General features: G+C 40.5%; 1 protein-coding gene across 1 annotated transcript in view; it reads right to left on the bottom strand.

The window, feature by feature from the left end:
* Positions 1-20188, bottom strand: part of PIK3C2G (phosphatidylinositol-4-phosphate 3-kinase catalytic subunit type 2 gamma) — a 333879-nt gene extending 313691 nt beyond the window's left edge. The window contains exons 1-2 of the mRNA XM_080599406.1: positions 19050-20188; positions 8593-8721 (exon numbers count right to left, since the gene is read on the bottom strand). The gene's annotated coding sequence lies outside the window, so the exon portion shown is untranslated. The remainder of the gene's footprint in view (positions 1-8592; positions 8722-19049) is intronic.
* Positions 20189-23884: the final 3696 nt, after the last annotated feature.

Here is a 23884-nt window from a genome sequence, read left to right as displayed (position 1 = left end):
CAACCAAACATGCTATTTATTTCTGGAGAAAAAAAAAAAAAAGGATAGCAATAAAGAGGTGGAGCAGAATGCTTTGAAGCTGTGCTATATTCTGAAAACAACGGCAAGAAGTACCACAGGTTGCCTAGCCCACTGCTAGAAGCTGACTTCAGAAGTAATTATGAAAGGTAAACACTGAAGCACCAAAACTTTGTGAGTCATGCAGGGACAACCTTGTTCCTGTTCTCTCTATCTGGTTACACTGTTTTGAGGGTGATGCAGCAGTAGATATTTGAAGATGTCTGATGGTGGTGCTCTGTCCAGCCAGGAGGTAGAAAGACGGATGGATGCTGTGGCTAACAGCCTGAACAGGCATGATGCTGTCTGTCACCGACAGTTGGATCCAGATCACTCAGTGGTATTTTCAGAGGGTGCAGTGTGGAGAATTATTAAGAAGGTATTATGAAGACCACTCAAAGCAAAACTTTTAGACAGGCTACCAGCCTAGAATAATTTAAAGCAATATTAACTTACACTCTTGAATAAATTAGTTCTCACTGTACTTAAAAAAAAAAAAAAAAAGAAACCCCTTCCTCCTTAAGCCAGGAACGCTGGCCTCATTCATAGACTTAGCCTTTACTTGACCATGGAAAATGAATACAAGGGGAAGCTAAATTTTGATATGCTGGTTAAGACAGTTTGAAAAGCAAATCCTTTGCTTTTGTTTGCATGCCTGAATGTGGATCCAGGAATCTGTCAAATTCTATCGTTTTAAAACTTGGGTTTGATTTTTACATAAAGAAGCAGTGTTGTAAATGTTTGTGTCGTGCCGCCCCACCCTGATATTTCAAGACAGGAAGGCTATTCTGGGTAGGAAGTTATTTTTAAACAGACATTACTCTCTCTTAGAAACAGACTGTAAGTTTCTGTCTTCTAATTGCTTTATAAAGTAAATTGAGTCCCTCTGGTTATATAATTAATATCCACATTTAGCCATATATATTTGAGATGACCACTGAGCCATTTACAGCTAAATTCATTTCTTAAGACTGACTAGGAGGTCAGATATGCATTTAATCTCTGCTGAAGTCTGTTAAGCATCCAGAGTTTTTCCAGTGAAGGCCTCTAACAGTACAGAGAAATAGCTACTAGAAGTGAAACAAATGGGGAACAGAGCTGTTATCATGGAGTTTGTACCACATGATCTAAGCAGGTCTGTCCCCTAGTACGCTCCTATGTTCATATTCAGCAGCAAAATGGCATCATATCTATATTGCATAATGTATTTTACTACTTGAGATAAATACAAAGGAAGTCAAGTTTAAAACATTTGACCTTAAAATTATGGGCAGTGTGATATCTAACAAAGATTTCATTTTTAATAGACAACTTTTTAAATAGAGTTCACAACTTATTATTTTTTTTATTTTTTTTTCCCACAGAATTGTTTGCTAACCTTTCAGGTGAGTTTCCTCCCAGAAAAAAAAAAAAACAAAAAAAAACCAAAAAAAAACCCTTCTGTTGTAAAGATGCTGCGAGCTTCTGAACGTTTTACAACGTTACCTGAGTGTCTGCAAAAAGTAATGCGCTGCTTAATGAGGAAAACGACAGCTTTACTGCTTCCAACATCTCCCTCTCGTGGTGTTTTGCTCACACTTCATCCTCCTCCGTGAGCAATGAAACATTTCAGTTTCTTCTCAGGTTGAAAAATCAATTCTATAAACCCAAGACCACAAACTACAGGTAAAAACCAGTCTCCCACGCAATACTACAAAATTTTTGTATCGATTATGCTGAGCTTAACAATAAGAAATGTAATACGCTTCTTTTGACTGTATCTTTACTAACGAAACTGCATGCATTTAAATTTTTTTTTTTTTGTGAATGACACTTCTGAGCTCAGCTGTTTCACTGAAATAAAGTTCAGCTATCTTGTCTAAAATGCTGAAAGCATGTTAACATACTGCTAATGCATATTAATATCTTCGAAAAGGGCTTGTGAGCTTGTATCATTTTCCCAGCTACTGCTATTAGCTTCATAAGAGGTCTAACCTCCACCTTCTCCTTCTACTGCTTCCTGAAGGTATTTATCCCCAGAAGATGGCAGAGAGACATGACAGGGAGCTAAGGCACAGTTAGGCAACGTTTCTTCTCTTATCTGTAAGCTGTAGCACAGATGTACTAGTTCAATCTTTAAACGAGTAAGGTCACTTCCTGGAAAGACTCCAGGAGTGGCTTCATCTGGCCAAATAATGGTATCTCCTAGATTCCCATCTCAGTTAGATGCCTTTCTACCAAAGGATTTACCTCATCAGGGTGATGCCTCAAATAATGTAGATGAATCACACTTCAAAAAGGCATTAAACTCTCCACCAATTATAAAGATAATTAGGATTGGAGATCTCTAAAGTTAGGTGAGATGAATCATGCTCCAAACATGACCCCTTGAGGATCTTTGCTACCTATTTTGCCCTTCTTCTTCAGCTCTACAGAGCCATCTGTCCTACTTTACAAAGTCAATTTAGTCCCTATGGTTAGACAATTAACATCTAACTGGAGCTGACCAGTGGGTTATTTAATGCTAAATTTATTTCATATGATTGATCACGATGCTGGATTATATTTGATCCCTGCTGAACTTCATGGAACACCCTAAAATCCAACTGTCACATGTTGAATTAATGGATGGGCTGAATGGAAATGAAGCTGAGGATAAGTTAACTGAATACTGCTGCAGATTGCTTCCAAGCTAGCTCATTAAAAACTAACTAGCACATCTTGATGCTTCACTGCAGTCTGCAGCACAGACATATTTTAAATGTTTGCCTATGGTAACTCAAAAAGCCTAAGGTGAAGCAGAAAGTTGTCAGGTCTCTGGAGTACCAAGCTAGTGATTCAATTAATCGGTTTCTGAGTTGGAAAATATGTTTCAACAATGTGCGTGACACCGGCTCACTTTGTGACTTAGTCTGATAGAAATTACTGGCCATATGGAAAGAACCGAGCTCTTTACATGCAAATAGACAGCTTAAGATCTATCATTCATATCTTGATTTGCAGTTGAACATCCTCCTCTTTGCGACTAGAGGATTTTGCATCAAATGGATCTAATTTTAAAATATTTCATTAAACCAGTGGTTGAACTAAACCGCAAAGTGGTTCAGTGAGCTATTATTTCCTTTTGACCACTGATGTGAGGTCACAGTCACACCAGTTTTCCATCACATCTCCAGCTATTACAGCACTGCAGTATCCAAACAATAGTACGAGAAGTCCAGAAAACTGTGTGTACTGATGGACCACGTGCTGCTGCTGTAGAATATATGCAGCAGCAGAACTGTAAACGTCTTTCCCTCACAGAGAGCTGATCTAGTTCTCTGCATTATATTCTCAGACTTCTTTTTATGAAACTTAGAGGAACACAAGGCACATGAGAACTTCACTTCCTCTTTCTATTTCAAACCCAGTATTTATTAATAGGTTCAGAAGTTGTTAGTGGGAGAATGAACTGACAGGGCAGATCAGGACAGGTTCAATGGGTATCTAGTCTGGAATCCAGGCGGAAATATTACCTTAATTTTTTTTGTTGCTTTATGCAGTTAAATTGGTAACATGTAATAGAAATTGCTTCATAGTTTATCCCACATGAGATATAAGCAGGGTAGCCATCTTTTACCTTCCCACAAGATGGCTGCATGCAAAAATCTTAATTTAAACACAACCTTCATCTACAATAACATTACTAGACATGTGTTTTGCTGGCATATAGCTAGGCTTCATTCTTCAAGTTCCCTGCATGAAAATGCCCTCTGAGTGAATTTTTCCTAGTTACTAAAGACGAGTCACATAGGCAAAACTGCCTGTGTATAAGGGTTCTTGTGATTACTGGGCTGAGCTAAATGGATGCACAATTACATGATTAAATACAACAACGTTTTTTACTAACTACATATAATTTTGGCTGTCACTCAGAATCAATTGCATTAGATGATTCAATAAATGACTGAGGTACTCTGGGATCTGTCCTATGCAGACCTTAGGGAATACTGCAAATACTGAGCTAAATCGCATAATTTATCTTAGGCACAAATGGAAAATGTTTACAAAAGAACTAATCTATAATCATCTTTTACAATGTTTGAAATCTCCTTCTGTTTGCTTGCATTTTTGATCATTAATACAGATTTACAAACAAATACTATTGTTCACGTATGTGTTTTTCAAGTGCCCAGGATGCATCTAGTCATCAGTTTAGCCTATATTAAAAAAAAAGGCCAGTGTACACAAGATTGTCCTGAATGATCTAGTCTGGCTTCACAGAACTAGTTAAACTAGTCTTTTGCCATCTGGGCCTTAAACACTGCCTCCAACAAGCTTTTCTCTGTACTGTTCCTGTAACACTCCTAGCAGCCACACGAGCAGTGCTCAGCTTAGCAAGTTACTCTTTGTCTTTTCTCTTCTTCCTTTCTCAGTCCAAATTCAACCTCAGGATCTTATCGTGATTAATTTAGTAGCAGAGGGTATGTATACTTGGATTACTGATACACAGAACAGGTACAGTACAGAGTATTATCATGCCCTGATCTGTTTTAAACATAAGGCACAGACATGTAGGTATGCATGTGAGGGGTGTGTGAGAAATACTTCCCTCTTTCCTATGCACACACATGACAAAACTACTATTTTTATGAAAAACTGTGCTTATATGTTGAAATAAATATATACCTGAATGGAAGTTAAAGTAGGTTAATATATACAACAATTTAGGTAGATATACTAGCACTTTTCAGGCATAAGTCACAGAACAAATAGATAACACAGAGCACGTATCAGAAATCCTGCATTTCCACTTTGGCCGTGGAGTAGGTATGCCTACATGCAGAAAGGGAGAGAGAAAGACACTAGTGTCAAAGAAGTTCTGAAAGTTGTTCATAACAGGATTCCACAGCCAGCAACATACCCCCTACTATTAATCAGTATTTTTATCCCTGTTACTCCAAATGAAAAAGCTGTTTTTGCACCAAATCTGTTCAGTCACTGCTTACTAAGCCATGCAGTGGGCCAAAATTACTGAAGTATCACAGGCATATTCCATGAGCCCTATTGAGAATCATGTGAAAACTGATCTAAGCTAAATTTGAATGTGCAAGTTAGGAATTAGAAGCAGTCCAGCACAATGTCATCTTTTTTCTTCACAGCAGCTATACAGTCAAAGGGCTGGGAAGGAACACTGATAAATAACACACTTGTCTCACTGCTTCTGCCCCACTTTTCTAAGATTGCCATTTCTCAACATCCACAGAGATACCTTTTACCTGCGGAAGGAACAGAGACAGTAGTCTATATCCCCTTTTTCCCCAGCTCTCTCTCTTCCTTTGCCCAGCAGAGCAGAAGAGATGCAAGCCTTTGTTTTTAATTTGATTAAACTCAGGGTCAAATCCTGCTTGCTGTTTTTCTGGAACAAACCCAGAATAACTCCAGATTAATAGTGGTACAAGTGAGAACTAAATTATGCCCTGAAAATTTATTTAAAAATCTTTCAGACACCTAAACAGATGGATAAATCAAGCACAGATTCTCAGGTCAACCTTTACCAGAAGGAATCTCTCATCTGACTTACAGTAGAAGTAAGATGCTATGATAGCAGCTAACAACAGAAAGAGAGATACAGTAAGGGAGGGGTGTATTTTTCCTTACCAAACTCACTTGATTTAATACAAGGCATGCACAATTAATGATGGCTTTGAGTGATACCTGTATGTTTTATAGGTTTATAAATTGGTTGTAGTAAAATCTTATACGTCTTATATCACTAGGTATTGTTTCAGCCTATTACAGGAGATATCTATCTAGAGTTGACTGAATTGTATTAATCTGATCCTAGTTTAATGATGCCTTAACATTTTTATGGGAGAATTTAATGTTTGCAATATCCATGTTCCTTATTTGAAAGTGTGACTTATAGGTTCTCATCTTCCTTAAATTATGAATCCTTCAGCTAATAAAGGAAAATGATTATGGTTTGCAAAAAAGGCAAAGTCATTTAACAATCCATATAACTGTCTATTGTAGGTCTTTGCATAATAATTGTAATTTAGCTATTAGGAGTTCTAAAGGCAGTTATCAGTCATATGCCGCAATTCTGAGGAATAAGGGAAAACTCAAATTATTTAAAGGCTTTGTACTTTCCAAAGGGAGAAAAAAATAAAGCAGAAATCAATAATACTTTTAACAATGAAAAAAATTGTTCTACTGAAATAACCAGTTGTTGATGGCAATTTTTCTAACTATCCAATACTAAAATTTTCAGCTTTTCTCCATATTTCACTGCCACAAAATGATATTAATTTTATACAGGCACTTCTGTAAGAAGGGAAAGACAAGTTATGAGTAGAATCTGAAATTCTTGATGCCCAAGACTTCCCATTTTTGCCCTTGGTACAAGAAGAGGAGTGACCAAAGATAAATCAGATGGGCTGTAGCCCTGGAAAACAGATGTTTTTCAATTTGAAATTACTGTCTGAATTTGACTTTGTGTATAGGGCATGTCTTGATTATTTCCTTCACAGATGAGGATACTACATATGTGAATCCAGCTTAGTTAACTGCATGTGCTTTCATATTTCTTGCACTATGGTCAAGCCTCTGCAGTTGTAACATTCTCTTCTAAGATCCCAACCCTCATTCCCCCAAATCCCAGCTGTCCTCAGTAAAACGTACACAAGGGAGGTATATACCTGGCTGAGGTGACAACAGTCACCTCAGTCCCTATGAAGATTATGTAGCAAGTCTCCCTATAATCCATTTCCAGGCACTTGAAGGATAAGAACATAACGAGGAATGGCAAAAACATATTTACCAAGGATAATTGTTCCTGACCAAACTGGTTGTTATCATGAAACTGGTGTCTATGTGGACATCGGAAAAGTGGTAGATGTAATTTGCCTTCAGTTTAGCAATGCTTTTGACACAGTCTATCTTAGCATATTGGAGAGATTGACTACACAGGATGACTACAAGGTGGCTGGAAAATAGGCTGGATGGTCAGGCTCAAAGGGTAGTGCTCAGTGATGAAACATCTAACTGGGACTGGTTTCTTCAGGCATTTGTCAGGGACTGATACTGGGACTGACACTGTTTAGCATCTTCCTTCTCTGCTACAGTAGCAGAGAACCCACCCTCAGCAGGTTTGTGAATGACACTGAAACTGGGGCAAGGACTGACACTTTGGAAAGAGACAGAGACAAGACTGCTAACAGGAGTCACATGAATCTCACAAAACAAATGTGAAGTTCTGCATCGAGGGTGCAATAGTACAGGCTAGGGACTGAGCAGGTGAGAGCTAGAAAGGGAGTTGATGGTCCTATTGAGTTAGCAGCACGACCTTGTCATTATGAAGGTCAGCCTCATCCTGGACTGTGTTAGTAAGAACACAGACTGAAGGAAGCTATTGTTCTCCTCTACTTGGCTCTTGTATGGCTGCTTCTGGTAAACCGCACAATTTTCACTCCTCCAGTACAACAGAAATAGAGAGTTAGTTCAGCACAGGGCTACCAAGATGGTTAGGGGGTCTGGAGCACATGATGTAGGAGAAGAGGCTGAGGAAACTAGGTTTATATAGACTTGGGAAGGTTAATGTGGGATTTAATTGCCCGTCAGCTACCTACTAGACGAGACAGAACCAGACTCTTCTCAGAGGTGCACAGCAAAAAGAGATGGGTCAACAGATACAATTGGCAGTAAGGGAAATTCCAAGTGGACATTAAGAATTAAAATAATGAGAGTGCCTAAGCATTGAAATAAGTTTTCCAGAAAGGCTGTGTAACCTCCAATCTTGGAAATTTCCAAAACTGAATTGAAAAGCACTCTGAGCAACTTGATCTAACTTCTAAACTCTTGAGTTGGAGGCAAATTCCTGCTTATCTGAAAAAGGCCAAATATGTCTTAACAAGTGTTAAGTTCACAAGCTATGTGAATAGCTAGAATATCAGTTATTATATGATATTCAAAAAACATTGTGATAGGATAACTGCCTTCACTTCAGCTATGACATCTGTCATCCAAACACAGTCCTGACTTACATTTGGTATACAGCATGTTTTTGGTAGCAAATCCAGAGGACAAGACACTAAATTGAGAGATAAGCCAGATACACAGCTACTAACAGGCATTGTAGCATTCAGTATCTAGAATGAATGCAAATCTTGACATTCATCAACAACCTATAACACAAAGCACCATTAACAGACCAAAATATAGACCAATGAAAATATATTTTGAGCACCTCCTTTACATTCTATATTTACAATGGTGCTATCTGTTTTTGGTAAATGCTGACTGCCTTGCACATCAATTGATTTTTTGCAATAATAGGATCCAGTCTTTAGATGGATCTGCAGAACATGCTGAGAAAACAAGCAGACAGATAAAGCATTACTTCTGTGAATTGCTCATGTCTTTAATTCACGTAAAATTAGCACACAACACATAGTCAAGTTAAAAAGAAAGAAGTGCCAGGATAGTAAAGGTGAAGAAAAACAAGTTGTTTTCACACATCCTGTGGATATTAATTCATTTTAAAAAGTGGCTTTGAAGAATCAATTAGTTTCTTACCTTTTAAGAAAGATTTCACTTATTGTTACAAAACGTTCTGAAAAGGTTCTGATCTCTTTGAATGGATATTCTCTGCTTACATCATATCCAGAAACTGCTTTAGGAAGAATGCTCTGGATGCTGCATATACTTAAAAATAAAAAAAAACAAAAGAAAAACTTTTTACTTTGAATTTAACTTTTAAACTATTTAAAAGAGAACTGCTAATGTTGTGTGTATAGCTATTAAGAAATAAATTGGGTTCTATGAAAAGCCTTTGAAAAAAGCATGATTACACTAAAAAAAAAAAAAAAAAAAGGCTCTAAAAGTGTCAGCTTTCTATTCAGAAAAACTGTTCCCAGTGGCTCCTTAAAGCATATCAGCCCTTGCTGTTTCAAAAGACCTTTTGTAGGATCCTCAGACAATTTAAAGCTACACAAAGTTCTCAAGTCCCTTGCAGGTATAATTAGGACTTGCAGACAAACACTTCTGCTCACTCTAATATCTGAAAGGAGTCTTCCAAATTGTCTTCTGCTGCAATCATTTTCATAAGCCTCTGTTCACCTGCATTATTATTGTTGCTTTTAATCTCATTTATTCTCTCTCTTTCAGATGACTAACAGCAGTCTTCTCAGAAAAGATGTCAAAAATAAAGAAATTAGGAGTATGACATCTTGGTGACACAGCATCTACAGAATGTGTTATGCAAGACTTAGCTGGAGAGAGACTTGATCCACTTGAAGATGCTAGAATCACTGAATATCTCTTGACTGATGTCAAGGTGCTATGCATCAGCTCACATGATCTCAGGTTCAATGAAGGGTCACAGTCTTTCCTTTTACTTTATGGAAAACTGGATTTGGGTTTCAGTGGGGCTTTCCATTAGTGACCTTTGAGTAATTTAGGGTATATAATGTTGAGAGTTATTTGAAATGTATTTATAGCAAAGTAAGTAGGTATAGCTATTGATTGCACACCCCGACTTAAAACCCAACAGTCCTATGATTTAGGCTAACATAATACACCATTGGAAGCTGATTATTTTAGCTAGTTAAGCCATAAAGCTGCACTTAAATATGAATAATAAAAAATGGACTATTAATAATAATTATTTCAAATGTCACTGATTTCAGATTATAAAACTTAATAGACTATTACCATTAAAACATGTGCTCTCCATAATTATGCTGTGTACCAACTTGTACTTGATTCTGTCTCTGTGAATTATTTCAACGCTCTTTTCAGAGCTTATGGAAACTTTAAAGACGAAAACAGTTGTTCTATAGGCAGTTAGGCAGTTGGGGAGAGTTTTAAGGGAAGAACCCTTTTCTGTTCAACGCTTTTTGACAGAAACAAAATAGGAGAAAAATCTAAATATTTTCCTCACTGTAAATATCTGTGTTAAGTCTTGACATGTGTATTTTCCGTTATCAGCCAATCTTTATAAAGCAGAGCATTAAGCATATTGTGAATAACATCTTAACCAGTTCTTATGTTTTTATACTTTGAGCTTAAGTGACAGGCTTTTAAATGGGGATACACTGAGAATTCAGGATAGACCTAGCATTTGTTCTACCTTTCATTTCAAATCACAGCAAGGGAATGTCTAATTGGTCTGATCAGGTTGTCAGCTGACCCTTTCTCCTTTCCCTAATTCTTCATTCCAGATTCCTCTGAATGTCACAGTTGGGTAGGTAAAGGTGAGTCAAAATACAACATGAAATTGTTAAATGATGAACTCCGTGCTCAGCCTAATTTCAAATGCAGAACTGTTCTTGCAGAACAAAGCATGGCTACAATGGGAAGAATTCTTTCTGGTTTCTGACTATTCCACTGAAGAAATATTTAAGAGTTCTAGCAATGGCCAGAGAAAAAGATGTGTGAAATAGACATGAGATGTTAGACTGTAGATCAAGGTTCTGGCAATCAGGGGACAGACTCTATATAGAAATAAATGCTTCAGAACTCCCAAGTCAATGGAAGCCTAGTACACCTCTTTTCAAGTGACTAAAGGCTAAAGTCTTTAAAAAAAAAGGCAGATTAGCTGCTGTGAAAACGTATTACAGGGAATCCCTTACAGCTAGATAGCTATATGCCTCAGTTTCCCAGTTTGTAAAGTGTGTGTGCTTCTTCAAATGTCTCTTTAAACAAGGCTTAGAAATGTTCAGCTTAAAACATGCCTTATGTATAGGAAAACTTGCCATATTACTCACAAAATTGGCAAGTTGTTAATATAAAATAAACAAGGCTCAAAATTATGCTATAAAGACAGAAATACCTAAAACCAATGTGACATTTTAACATGGAGCAGAAGCATTTACAACGAGCAAAGCATCTAGAAATCAATCCAAGGGGCCTTTAAGTAAATATCTGAGTTTGTCAGTTTAGAACATTAGTGCACCTAGCAAATCATAGCTGCTAATGTCAACATATCATCCTAGTGCAGGAGACATACAACAATAAATGAGATGGTAAATATTTTCTAAGGAGAGGTCAATATTTGCTATGCCTGATACTTTTTTTAATTCCTCAAATCCATTAATGCCTGAATGGCCAGAATTCATAGGTGCAGTAAAGCCCTTGCATCTTCCTACTGACTTTGGGGGAAGCTTGGATACCGAGCATCCAACCTGTCCCATAGAACTTACACAGCACTTATGAATTCAGAGTGCCACAAGTTATTCATAAATTTTAGGATTAACCCCTTGAAGAATGGCCCAAAACGTGGCCTGGCCACTTCAGACCTCTTTTGGGAGTTTACTTGCAGTTACAGTTTCTATAGATCTTGTGGTGGACCATCTCCATCCACAAGGAAGAATTTTACTTCAACATAAATGATGAATTCCATACGCTGATTACATCACCAGATGAGAACATTTATTGTTTATCTGTTTCTGTGGGGCAGGGGTCTTTTTTTTTTTTTTCTTTAGAGAGGGATTATCTTTAGAGTTCACACCCATAGAAAATTACATCTGAAACAGAAACTATGACTAGGTCATATGGATAAGGTGATGTAGCATCTTGCTTTTTAGTTTGTTTTGTGGGGTTAGGGACACTATTATCACCTGTACATCTTCTAGGACACTGGCATCACTTAGCTAATGACAAAGGACAAGTTTTCTCAAGTACATATTCCAGTCCATACTCAAATGTCAATCACCCCAAACAATCAGTATGTTCATATATACAGGTGTGAGCAAGCCCACATCCATTTTATATTTTGCTGCAATTTGTTATATTAGCAAGAGAAATTTAGATTTACAGCTTTTTTTCAGGTATTTTTTCTCCTCTATCCCAAATACAGTTACCAGTCATAAAATGAATTATATAATCATTAAGGTTGGAAAAGACCTCCAAGATCGTCTGGTCCAACTATTGCCCTACCACCGATATTGCCCACTAAACCATGTCCCTAAGCACCATGTCCAACCTTTCCTTAAACACCCCCAGGGATGATGACTCCACCATTTCCCTGGGCAACCTGTTCCAATGCCTGACTACTCTTTCTGAGAAGAAATGTCTCCTCATTTCCAACCTAAACCTCCCCTGGTGTAACTTGAGGCCATTCCCTCTAGTCCTATCACTGGTTATCTGCAAGAAGAGGCTGACCCCCAGCTCCCCACAACTTCCTTTCAAAGAGTTGTAGAGAGCAATAAGGTCTCCCTTGAGCCTCCGCTTCTCCAGACTAAACACTTCCCTCAGCTGGCCATCCAGCCAGTTTTTAACCCAGCAAAGAGTGTACCTGTCCAAGCCATGGGCTGCCAGCTTCTCCAGGAGAATACTGTGGGAGACCGTGTCAAAGGCTGTGCTGAAGTCTATGTAGACTACAACAACAGGCTTTCCCTCATCCACCACGTGGGTCACCCGGTCATAGAAGGAGATGAGGTTGATCAGGCAGGACTTGCCTTTCATGAACCCATGATGACTGGGCCCTGATTCCCCAGTTGTTCCACATGCTTTGGGTGATTGCACTCAAGATGACCTGTTCCATCACCTTCCCTGGCACCAAGGTCAGGCTGACAGGCCTGTAGTTCCCTGGGTCCTCCTTACAAACCTTCTTATAGATGGGTATCTCATTAGCAAGTCTCCAGTCAGCCGAGACCTCTCCAGATGACCATGACCACTGATAGATGATGGAAAGCAGCCCAGTAATCACATCCACCAGCTCCCTCAGCACCCTTGGGTGGATCCCATCTGGCCCCATGGACTTGTGACAGTTCAGGTGGAGCCGCAGGTCTCTAACTGTTTCCACCTGAACTGTGGGGGGTTTCTTCTGCTCCCCATCCCAGACTTCCAGGTCAGGAGGCTGAGTACTCTGAGGATAAGTTGTCTGGCTAGTAAAGACAGATGTAAACAAGGCATTAAGAACCTCAGCCTTTTCCTTATCCTCAGTAGTCATGTTCCCCCCTTCATCCAGTAAAGGATGGAGATTCTCCTTGACCCTCCTCTTGCCATTAATATATTTATAAAAACACTTTTTGTTATCCTTAACCATAGTGCCCAAGTTGAGCTCGTGCTGTTCTCGTTGACCCTTCCTGATTTTTTCTCGGCATATCCTGGCAACTTCCTTGTACTCTCCCTGAGTTGCCTGTCCCTTCTTCCACCAGACATAAATTCTCTTTTTCTCCTGGACACTCAGCACAAGTTCCCTGTTCAGCCATACCAATCTTTTTCCCCGCTGGCTCATCTTATGGCACACAGGGACAGCCTGCTCTTGCGCCTTTAAGACTTCTTTCTTGAGGAGCGTCCAGCCTTCCTGGACACCTCTGCCCTTCAGGACTGACTCCCAAGGGACCCTCCCTGCCAGTGTCCCGAACTATTCAAAGTCTGCCCTCTGGAAGTCCAAGGTAGCAGTTTTACTGACCCCACTCCTGACTTCACCAATAGAGAACTCTACCATGTCATGGTCACTCTGCCCAAGACAGCTCCTTACCACCACATCTCCCACCAGTCCTTCTCTGTTCATGAGCAGCACGTCTAGCGGGGCACCCCCCTGGTAGACTCACTAACTAGCTGAGTCAGAAAGCTGTCTTCCAGGCACTCCAGGAACCTCCTAGACTACTTCCTCAGGGCTGTACTGTATTTCCAGCATATGTCTGGTAAGTTAAGGTCCTCCATGAGGACAGGCGCTGGTGATTGAGCAACTTCCGACAGGTATTTATAGAACGTCTCGTCCGCCTCTTCATCCTGGTTTGGCGGTCTATAACAGACCCCCACCAGGACGTCTGCCTTGTTGGCCAACCCCCTGATCCTTATCCACAAGGACTCTATCATTTCCAACCCTGAACTCAACAGCATAAAAACACTCTCTAATATAGAGAGCCATGCCACTCCCTTTCTTAGTTGTCTGTCCCTTCTGAGGAGCTTGTAGCCACCCACTGCAGCACTCCTGTCATGGGAGTGGTCCTACCACGTTTCAGTGATGGTGACTACGTCATAGTTTGCCTGCCACACAATAGCTTCCAGCTCCTCCTGTTTGTTGCCCATGCTGTGTGCATTGGTGTAGATGCACTTCAGTTTCACTATTGCCCTCACCCCCAACCCTGGGACTGCTCCCCCAGGCTCATCTGTATTGAGCCTCATCTTCCCCTCGTCCCCCTTCATACCTAGTTTAAAGCCCTCTCGATGAGCCCTGCCAACTCCTGGGCTAGAATCCATTTCCCTCTTTGAGACAGGTGGGACCCATTGGCAGTCATCAGGCCAGGTGTCGAGTAAACCTCCCCATGATCAAAAACCCCAAAATTCCTGCAATGGCACTAGCCTCTCAGCCATGTACTGATCAGCTGGGCCTTCCAGGCCCACTCAGTATCCCTCCCTGCCACTAAAGGGAGAGAGAAAAACACCACCTGCACACCCACTCCCTCCAGTAACTGCCCCAGTCCCCTGAAGTCCCCTTTGATAGCCTGCAGGCTTCTCTCAGCAATTTTATCACTGCCAGCGTGAATTATCAGTAAGGGGTAATAATTAAAGGGGCTAACAAGGTCAGGAAGTTTCCTGGTAATGTCCCTGGCCTAAGCCCCCAGGTAGGCAGCAGAATTCCTTACAGATAGGGTCTGGCCAACATAATGGAGCCCTCTGTTCCCCTCAGAAGGGAGTCGCCTACAACTTTTACCCTTCTTCCCTTCTTGGTGGAGGCAGTCTTGAGGTGTGGAGTCAACTTCCTTGCCCTGGACAACCCCCTGTGTGGACTTTCCCCCACATCCTCACCACCCTGTCCCTCAAGCTCCATGGCCTCCAACCTATTGTGTAAGGGCACCTGGGGAGGTGAGGTGGGTAGGGAGGGGGCCCACCTGTGATGCTGAGCAGGTAACTGTTTCCATTCCTCTCCATCTCTCAGGTCCCTTCCCTCTGCCTGACAGCAACAGGGCACAGGGTCCACCACTATTTGGGGCATATCACCACAGTGCCTTTCTGTCAGGCATGGCAGGGAGTGACTCTACCAGTCTAACTCTTGCTCACACTCCCTGATGGTCCTTAATCTCTCCACTTCCTCCTTGAGCTCTGCCACCAGGCTGACGAGATCATTCACCTGCTCACGGAGGCAGGATCGCCACCACCCTCCCTTGGCAGAAATGTACTCAGGCACTCTCTGCAGCCAGAGACCTGAACAGCCGCATTTTGGGGCAGGCACTCAGTCTGGTTTGCCACAGTCTTTGTGGTGAGCACTTTCTGCCCGATGGGAGGCCATGGCTGGGTTTGCCACCTGGACGGCAGCCAGTAGGTGAGTCAGTCTCCTGAGTGGGGATGGATACTCAGCCCTCCCTGTGCTCCCAGTTCACCGTACTCCTGGTTGCCATGCTCCCCAGTGGCCACATTTGTAGGACAGAGGGGCGGGGGCTCCTGGCTCTGCCCAAGCTTCTTCAGTCTCCCTCACGAGGGCTGCTGGGGCCTGGCAGCTCCCTCAGCTGCCTCCAGTGGCCTCCATGCAGGAAACCCCCTGCACATCATGATCTCCTGCTCTGCTGCAGAACGCATCTGCCCCGGAGCTGATAGCTTCAGCATAAACATAACCAGTTTTAAGTCGTTAGTAACTCAGATCTCCAAAAAGTTGGTGATGTGTTTTTCTGGGGTGTGGAGGAGAGTGGAAGCAGCAAGAGACAACTGATAAATGGTTTGCTACATCCTTCAGGAAACTTGATCTGCCAAGCTACCAAACATCTGTATTCCGAAAATCTATCTCAAACAGCATAATCATAATGCCTAGTAACTTTAGCAAAATATAGCTTAATGTCATATATGAAATTCCAATCCAAAACATGTCATCGTTTCGTAATTTCACTTACCAACTACACATGCAGTTCCACTGTCTTCTGAGTTATTCTATTCACCTGCTAAGAGTACTAGTAATGTCATGTAATGTGGCAGGATATTTTTCCTGACTAAGTGCAGTGCAGATATGAGTCTTATAGGAAGTAGCATGAGTGGGTTCCTGTGGGCTGGTAGGATGTGCCAGCTTTGTCACTGGTAGTTGCCGGTGTGTAACAACTTAGACTTCCCAAGAGAACCTGTAAAATGTTAATACTTAATTCAACAGCCCAACATCATAATCTCCTCAGAGAAGTAAACAAATTAAAGTGAAACAGAGACAACATGACCTTGGATAAGTTGCCTCAGCAACCCGTGCCACTTCTTACTCCCAACTGTAGCTGCTGTGTCTATTATTTTACAGGCTTCTCAGTACAAGGCACTTACCTGTTTACATGGCATCAGCTTAGAGCCTCCTGCAGCAAGGACAGTGCAAGAAACAACTACTGGCATAAAGTTTTCACATGAAAAGTTTTACAAATTTCTTTTCATCCGCCTTTGCAAAACAGCATTAACAAAGCAGTAGCAAATCTCTAACAGAGCATAAGCACACTAATGTAAAGGAATGGAAATTCCAAATGTATCTAGAATTGGAAAGAGGAACAAAGCTGTTCGAACTGAAAAGTGCTAAGACGTAACAGGTGAAATAGTTGCCTTGGTGAAATTCTTCACTGGGCCTCAGTGACCATAGAAATGTCTGCAGAATTATATACTTCAGCCTACAAGTAGGATTGTTTATGCTTCCCACAATAGCTTAAATTCTATGCTAAAGATTGTATCTCCATTACGTGATTTGAACACTTAAGACAAACTTTAAAAAAATAAAAATAAAAATATGTCTCAATGACCATCTTCAATAGTTTTCAAATAAATTACATTTATTGTCTGCTGTCAGCACCAATCATATACACACTACACGTAATCAATCTTTTCCTTCTGCCTCAAGATATAAATAACTTGATATCCACAAACTTTTTTTTTCCTCTTAACAAACTGTTCCTGGGAAACAGGTCCCACAGTTGGGATATTTTTCTCCCTTTTTTTGACAGACCATACATGAAGATAAGAACCCTGTTGGGATGCTGAATAGCCTATCTCTGTACAGTGTTGCTCTAAACATATGGCTCTAAAATTCAGAACAGATATATCATTGGTGAAGTCCAGATAATTGATTCATAAGTCAGCTGCATCAGGCAGGTTTTTTGATGGTATCTTTATAAATAGGCTGGTGCTTTCAATGTGCCTGATGGTATCTCTCATATTGACATGAAAGGCATTTGGAGGTTGGAATATGCTAGTTATACAACTTGTATTCTTGGTGCGGTTCATGGGGGCTGTTAGCCTCTCAGAACACTACTACAAATATTCTGGTAATTATCTCTTGTAGATTTACACTTTTTAGCTTTCAGTCTTCTAGTGTTTTACTGAATTGTGTGAAATACTTTTGAGTTCTAAAATTTCATGTTCTAAAGAAAAAGCATGGTCATTATTCAAAATGAACATGAATAAAAATAGTTCATGACTTAAAATCAACAAAACATAATTTGACTCATCAAAAGACTCTTGAATTTCCCTTTTATGTTTTTGTGCTTTTGTACCTGCCTTTCAGTTCTCTTGTTTTTAAAACTCACAAAAAAAAAAAAAAAAAAAAAAAGATTGTATGACTCAGTAGAAAACATCACAACATCCTCTGGAAATGGTAGGTTAATGGTCTTATATATTCCCTACTCAGTGAAATTTTGCACCAAATAGTACAGGCAGAAACAAACAAACAAACAAACAAACATACAAACAGTTACTGTAGTTCACTCTAAGCAAACAAAAGTACTGGCCACCCCCCATATGACTTGATTTACAAACTTTAAAAGCAAAAGCAAGATTAATAGGTGACAGAATTCCCTTAATTTAGAGGAGGAATTGCCTTTCAGGAGCTGTGTGCACAACGCCCGTAGGCTGCTTTGAAAACTCTTATCTATATTCTTCATTTTGAAAGAGGAGATGTCAGTGGTAAAACTGATAAGGTTTTTTTCCTCCTTCTTAAAGATAGGCACTTAATATTGACCACATGTATACATACTCACTCACTCTGCTCTATATAAATTTGTCTACATATAATTATAATTATATCTAAGCTCTCCTGACAGAAAGAAAACCACTGTAACAGAAAAAAAGAATTAGAGAGAAGGGGATCTAATAAAAATGAGGTATATCCACATCTCCTGGGTTGATTAACTGAAAAAAAAATGCACATCTTAAAAAAAAAAATGTTATTCCCTCAATGTCCTGGCTATGCACATTTTGTACATCACTTCTCTGACATTTTCAATTATTCCATGACATAAATAAAATGAAACAGTATCTGGTATGCTGAGACATCTTACCTAACACTGTTCATGCATGAAAACACTCACCAGTATTTCAAATTGTATAACTTCAGTGGATCCTGAACATACAGTTAAAAATTTGTAAATCCAGAAGGCTGAGATTGCCCTTGCACCTCACTTGCACTAATGGGGAAGACACCCAAGGATCCATGTGCCCCAGCAGAAAAACACTTTAAACATTTACAGGGACAAGGTGTAATGAAAATCATGGGTTCGGAGGCCTACTGGCATCCAAAACTCTGCCCCAGTTAAGAGTTTCATAGTGGTGTTGGGAAACCTCAACGAATGCTTCAGGTGAAAGCAGGCTGTATACCTCTCCTTTGTTATTATACACCAGCTATGCAGAAAGTACATGCTCATAGCTCACCTGAGATAAGCTACTAAGATATTCCACTAATTAAATTCAGCGTTACAACTTGCACAATAAATGGACAGCGACTTCTTTGAGGATGACGTACATACAGACAGGCTCAGCCACCACGTCTGCAGCTGTAAACAAGCTGGGGCAATGGCTGAGGCATGGCCTCCCCTCAGTGCACACATGCCTCATGCCAGCTCGCGCCAGGCCAGGGCCTTGTGGAGGCAGCAGGGGCCATGTTGGGGCCTGTTCAGCCATAGTCCTCAGGCAACAAGGAGGCCACCTCTATTACAGGGGCATTGTTTTCCCCCAAGGCTAAGCTGATGTTTTCCCACAACTTGCCAGAGGAACAGCAACAGCCCTTCATCAGGTAGGATGAATCCCTCCCTCTCCTACCAGAGGACATGATGAGGGGAGTTTTGCACACTCACCTGCCTCAGAATGGTTTGCGGTGCCCTGCTGCACTCCCCTCTCTGGGCAGCCGCACACTTCTGCCTGTGGAAGAGGCTGATTAAAATAATAGCAAAAGTTGTTTTTCCCTCACTGCTCCATAATGTATCTCTTCACAAAAGCCTCTCAAACAGACCATGACAAGAAAACAAGGACATTTTAACAAGGGGGAAAATAACTGATAGACTGTTGTTGTTCTGGTTGTTGTTAAGTTCACACAGCAAATGGAAAACTCGGAAGGTGGCTTCAAAGTGGCCTTTCCCCCCCACCTGATAGCATCTTTTAAACACCTGTGGTGCTTAATTTTAATGAAATCTCCTATCCTGGGCATTATAATAAGGACAAAGAATTTCTTTGCTGCTGATAGAATGAAAATATTTGTTTTAAATGAACAAACATGTCTATGGATAGTGATTCTCAAAACTCTGGAGTTAATATTTCACCTCATTAATCTGTCTTTTTCTCTAATTTAGAGTTGCAAAGAGTGTGGTTTAGCAGGATAAAAGTTAATTTTTCATCCTAGTCATAAATGGAGCCTCTAAAGCCAGTTTAACACTATTACATCAAATCTACAGAGGATAAAACACCTTCTGTTCTAATATTTCTATTTTCAGTACACATACTGATTTCCAATCACAGAAACATATATAAACACACACACACACAGATGTAAACGCCTCTCTAAACAGCCCCTTAACTTGCTACCCTAGCTAGTGTTTATACTATGCACAGGAAATTATACAACTTTAACTCAAGATTATCAATGTACGTATTGAAATCTTTTCACAAGAAACTTGAGAAACAAGCCACTTCTACTGTGCACAGCAAACAGTTTAAAGGCTTCAGTTTGCATATCTACACAAGTTTAGGAAGGGTGAGAGAAGACACTTGGTGTGGCCATCTGTGCTGCAGAGGGTCATGATGGACTCTAAACCCATCCTTCCTCCCAAAAACTTGCAGAAGTGGCAGTCAGGAAACTCTTTTTCCCTGTGTTTATCCAACCTGAATCTTTTTGGTTGAACTTCCCAAGTGGGAAAAAAAAAAACTTCAGGGTTAAAACCTTCAGATAAAATAAAACCACCATTGCCACGTTGTATACTGAAAAGGGGTGGAGAGAAATGCCAAACCTGTTTGCTGAACCATGAGTTGGTCCCTTTGTCTGCATTATGAAATGCTTTCCTTGCAAACACTTCAGAAGTAAGTCCGCCTCCTCAAACCTCCATTTAAAAGGATTATATGCAGAACTCAACACAGGCAGGGGCGCTGAGCCCTCGCATTCAGCTTCCCCAGCAGGAGGTAAGTTCCAGCATGGCAATGAATTTAAATGGACTTCCTATTTTCATAGAAACAATAAAAAGAAGTAAGGCAGAGAGAGAAATGTTATTTACACAGGTCAGAACTGGATGAGAAGTTATCTAAATAGGAATAGGCAGCTGAAGAAAATAAGACTTGTGAGAAAGACCACAAGATTGTAAAAGTTTAGACCTTCTCTACATTGTGAGTTTACTCCTTTTGCTCCACTGAGACCACTGAATAGGGTAAAAGACAGCTTATTTGTATTCTCCTCTTTTGTCAGCACCTCAGATTCTTCTTTTCTCTAATAGCTCATGCTCAACATTTAAAAATATTTAAAACCAAATTCAGCTAACAAATTTTTAACCACTCCAAAACAGTAAACTGAGGGGAAAGTCCCATAGAATGACACCAGTAGAGAAGAGTAGGCTATGTTAAGGTTTTATGTCCTACTGTTTTCTCATCAGTCTCTAGTTCTCCCAGTTTTACGTCCATACTTCAGATTATAAACGTGTGCTCATTTTCCAAATGGACCACCTCCTCCCAGTGGTTAGCATTTACATGTTTTGAAGATTAAAGGCCAAATGAAGGCTTTTTAACAGAGCATTTGCACACCAAAATTATTCTATTGATGTAAATCTACTCATTACCAAAAACTGACTGGCATGGAAGTATAACATAACTAAGAGAGAACTGTAATACTTGATTAGACACTCTGACCTTTAGGCCCACCTAATGTTATCACAGAATCACAAAACGGTTTGGGTTGGAAGAGACATTAAAGAGCATCTAGTTCCAAACCCCTGCTATGGGCAGGGACACCTTCCACTAGACCAGGAAGGTGTGGCCACGAAGCCACATCCAACATGGCCTTAAATATTTTTATTTATTTATTTATTTATTATTTATTTATTTATTTATTTTTAATCCACAACTTCTCTGGGCAACCTGTTCCAGTTCCTCACTACCCTCATAGTAAAGCATTTCTTCTTTATATCTAGTCTAAATCGACCCTCTTTTAGTTTAAACCCATTACCCCTTGTCCAATCGCTACATTCCCTGAGTCCCTCTCCTGTTTTCTTGTAGGCCTTCTTTAGGTACTGTAAGACTGCTATTATGCCTCCCCAGAGCCTTTTCGTCTCCAGGATGAACAACTTCAGCTCTCTCAGCCTGTCTTCATAGAAGAGGTGGTGCCCAGCCCTTTGATCATCTTTGTGGCCCTCCTCTGGACTTGCTCCAATAGGTCCATGTCCTTCTTATACACATGGACACAGAGCTGAACGCTGTACGCTAGGTAGGGTATAATGAGAGCAGAGCAGAAGGGGAGAATCACCTCCCTTGCCCTGCTGGCTACACTTCTTTTGATGCAGCCCAGGATGCAGTTGGCTTTCTGGGCTGCAAATGCACATTTCTGGCTCATGTTGAGCTTCTTGTCAACCAACACCCCCAGGCCTTTCTCCTCAGGGCTGCTCTCAATCCATTCTCTGACCAGCCTGTATTTGTGCTTGGGATTGTCCTGGCACAGGTGCAGGATGTTGCACTTGGCTTTGTTGAACAGCATGAGGTGTGCCCAGGCCCACCTCTCAAGCCCGTCAAGGTCCCTTTGGATGGCATCCCTTCCCTCCAGCTTGTTGACCACACCACACAGTGTGATATCACTGGGATACTTGCTGAGGGTGCACATTATACTAATGTTGCTCCAATATAACTGTGTATCTTGAGGAGGTTATATATCTATGAAAGAACTCTAGTTGTATTTATATCTTTATATATGAATGAAAGATATTAGTAAAGATCCAGAAAACAGAAATAATGAGAAATCATATTTTAGTCACCCTATTTTAGATTGGTGACAAATAAAATGTTTCAGTGCAGAAAGCACGCAAATTTGTCACAGTCTAAAATGTAAATGAAATACTCACTCACTTGTACACTTTCACTTTTCAAAGTGTAAGCTGTTTTTAAACTTATACAATCAGTTGACCGTCTCTGAGAAATGACCCTCATGAGGTATCTGTTAAGGGGCCAACCTCAAATTCTAACAGAAAACTTAGATCCAAAGTGGGCAGTCCTTGTACATGGTACACAAATCTTAGTAAGCAATTATGATGGATATGCTAGGTGCAGGCAGATTAAAACCAGTTTGGGAACTGCTGCAGAACCACCCAGCCATTCTGAAGTGCCTTTTTTGCACCCATGGTTTTAAGTGGACATGCTCTAAGGTGGCAACACAACACCCCACCACACACTGCAGCTTCACTCTGCAGCAGCGCAGAATGACCACTTCACCAAAATTAGGGTGCTGCAACCAGTGTCTTGGCAGCTCATCTGACCTGCCTCCACAATACCAAATTTAGCTCTCTGTTGCAGGAGAACAGTAGGGGCAAGCAAATTGTATGTCATAGTGGGGGCTTTACGTATAGCAATAAGCACTCCTTTTGTTTCAAAGAACTCTGTACTAAAGAGGTTAATCATCTGATCTCCTCTGTCTATCCTGCAATCCAGTTCCTTTCTCTTTCCAGCCTTCCCTTCTTTGTTGGGCCCCTCAGATCCTGAGGTCCTGAGCTGTTGTTTCACCTCATAAAAAGAAATCTTTTCCCTTACTTTCAGTGTCGTCACTATGAGAATAGTGGTACTCACTATCTTTTAGATCTGTTTGTTAGTGGCCTGCTCAGCCAGGGCCCCCAGGGATACACACTGTTATCTCTGTGGTCTATAGTATCTCTTCTGAACTTATGCAACTTGAATTACTGGAGTTCCTGTGTGAAACTTTTCATCCAAAGGACTGGAAACCTTTTCAGACATTATGAACCAGAGGGATACTGTAAGGACAAAGGTAAGTATTTGAAGGCTTCTTTTAGTCCTAGCTACCTAACAAGGAATTCTTCTACTCTCTACCTCACCCTAAGAATTAAAATAAATGTCAGATACAAGTGGAAGCCAATTCCAATTTTGTTTCTGACCCCCACCCCCAACCTCTAGAGAAGGATTCAAGGCTGGAAAAAGGCGCAATCTGGACCACTGATGACCAAGACTTGATCTAATCTTAACTGATTGCATCCCCTAAGCTATGGGATGCTATTGCCAAAGCTATGATTTACACAGGTATACATTTTTTCTCCTCTGTACCTTATAGTGCTTCTAAGACTACATTACAATACCTGAGTGTCTCACAGTCTATGACACATTTAATGCTAACAACATCTCTGTGAGGGATGGAGGTGCCATAGTTCTCATTTCATAGATGGGTAACTGGGGCACATTGCAAACTAGGGCCTTGTCTAAGAGTTACATCAGCAGGTAAGTCTCCAAGTAGAGACAACTATAACAGAGTAAGGATATCCACAGAGATGATTATGTCAGCATAAGTACATTAGAAAAATATTATGATAACTAATAGTTAAATAAATAATAATCAAAATAATTAAAGTATAATATATTAGAAAATTCCTCAGTGCAGCCACTACCCTCCATAACATCCACAGTGTTACAAGGGAAGAAATAAATAAGTGCCCTAGCCTAG

This window comes from Anser brachyrhynchus (assembly GCF_964034855.1).
Source record: "Anser brachyrhynchus genome assembly, chromosome: 1".
Lineage (NCBI taxonomy): Eukaryota > Metazoa > Chordata > Aves > Anseriformes > Anatidae > Anser > Anser brachyrhynchus.
The sequence above is the reverse complement of the archived record's forward strand: the minus strand, read 5'-3'. Positions and strand labels throughout refer to the sequence as shown.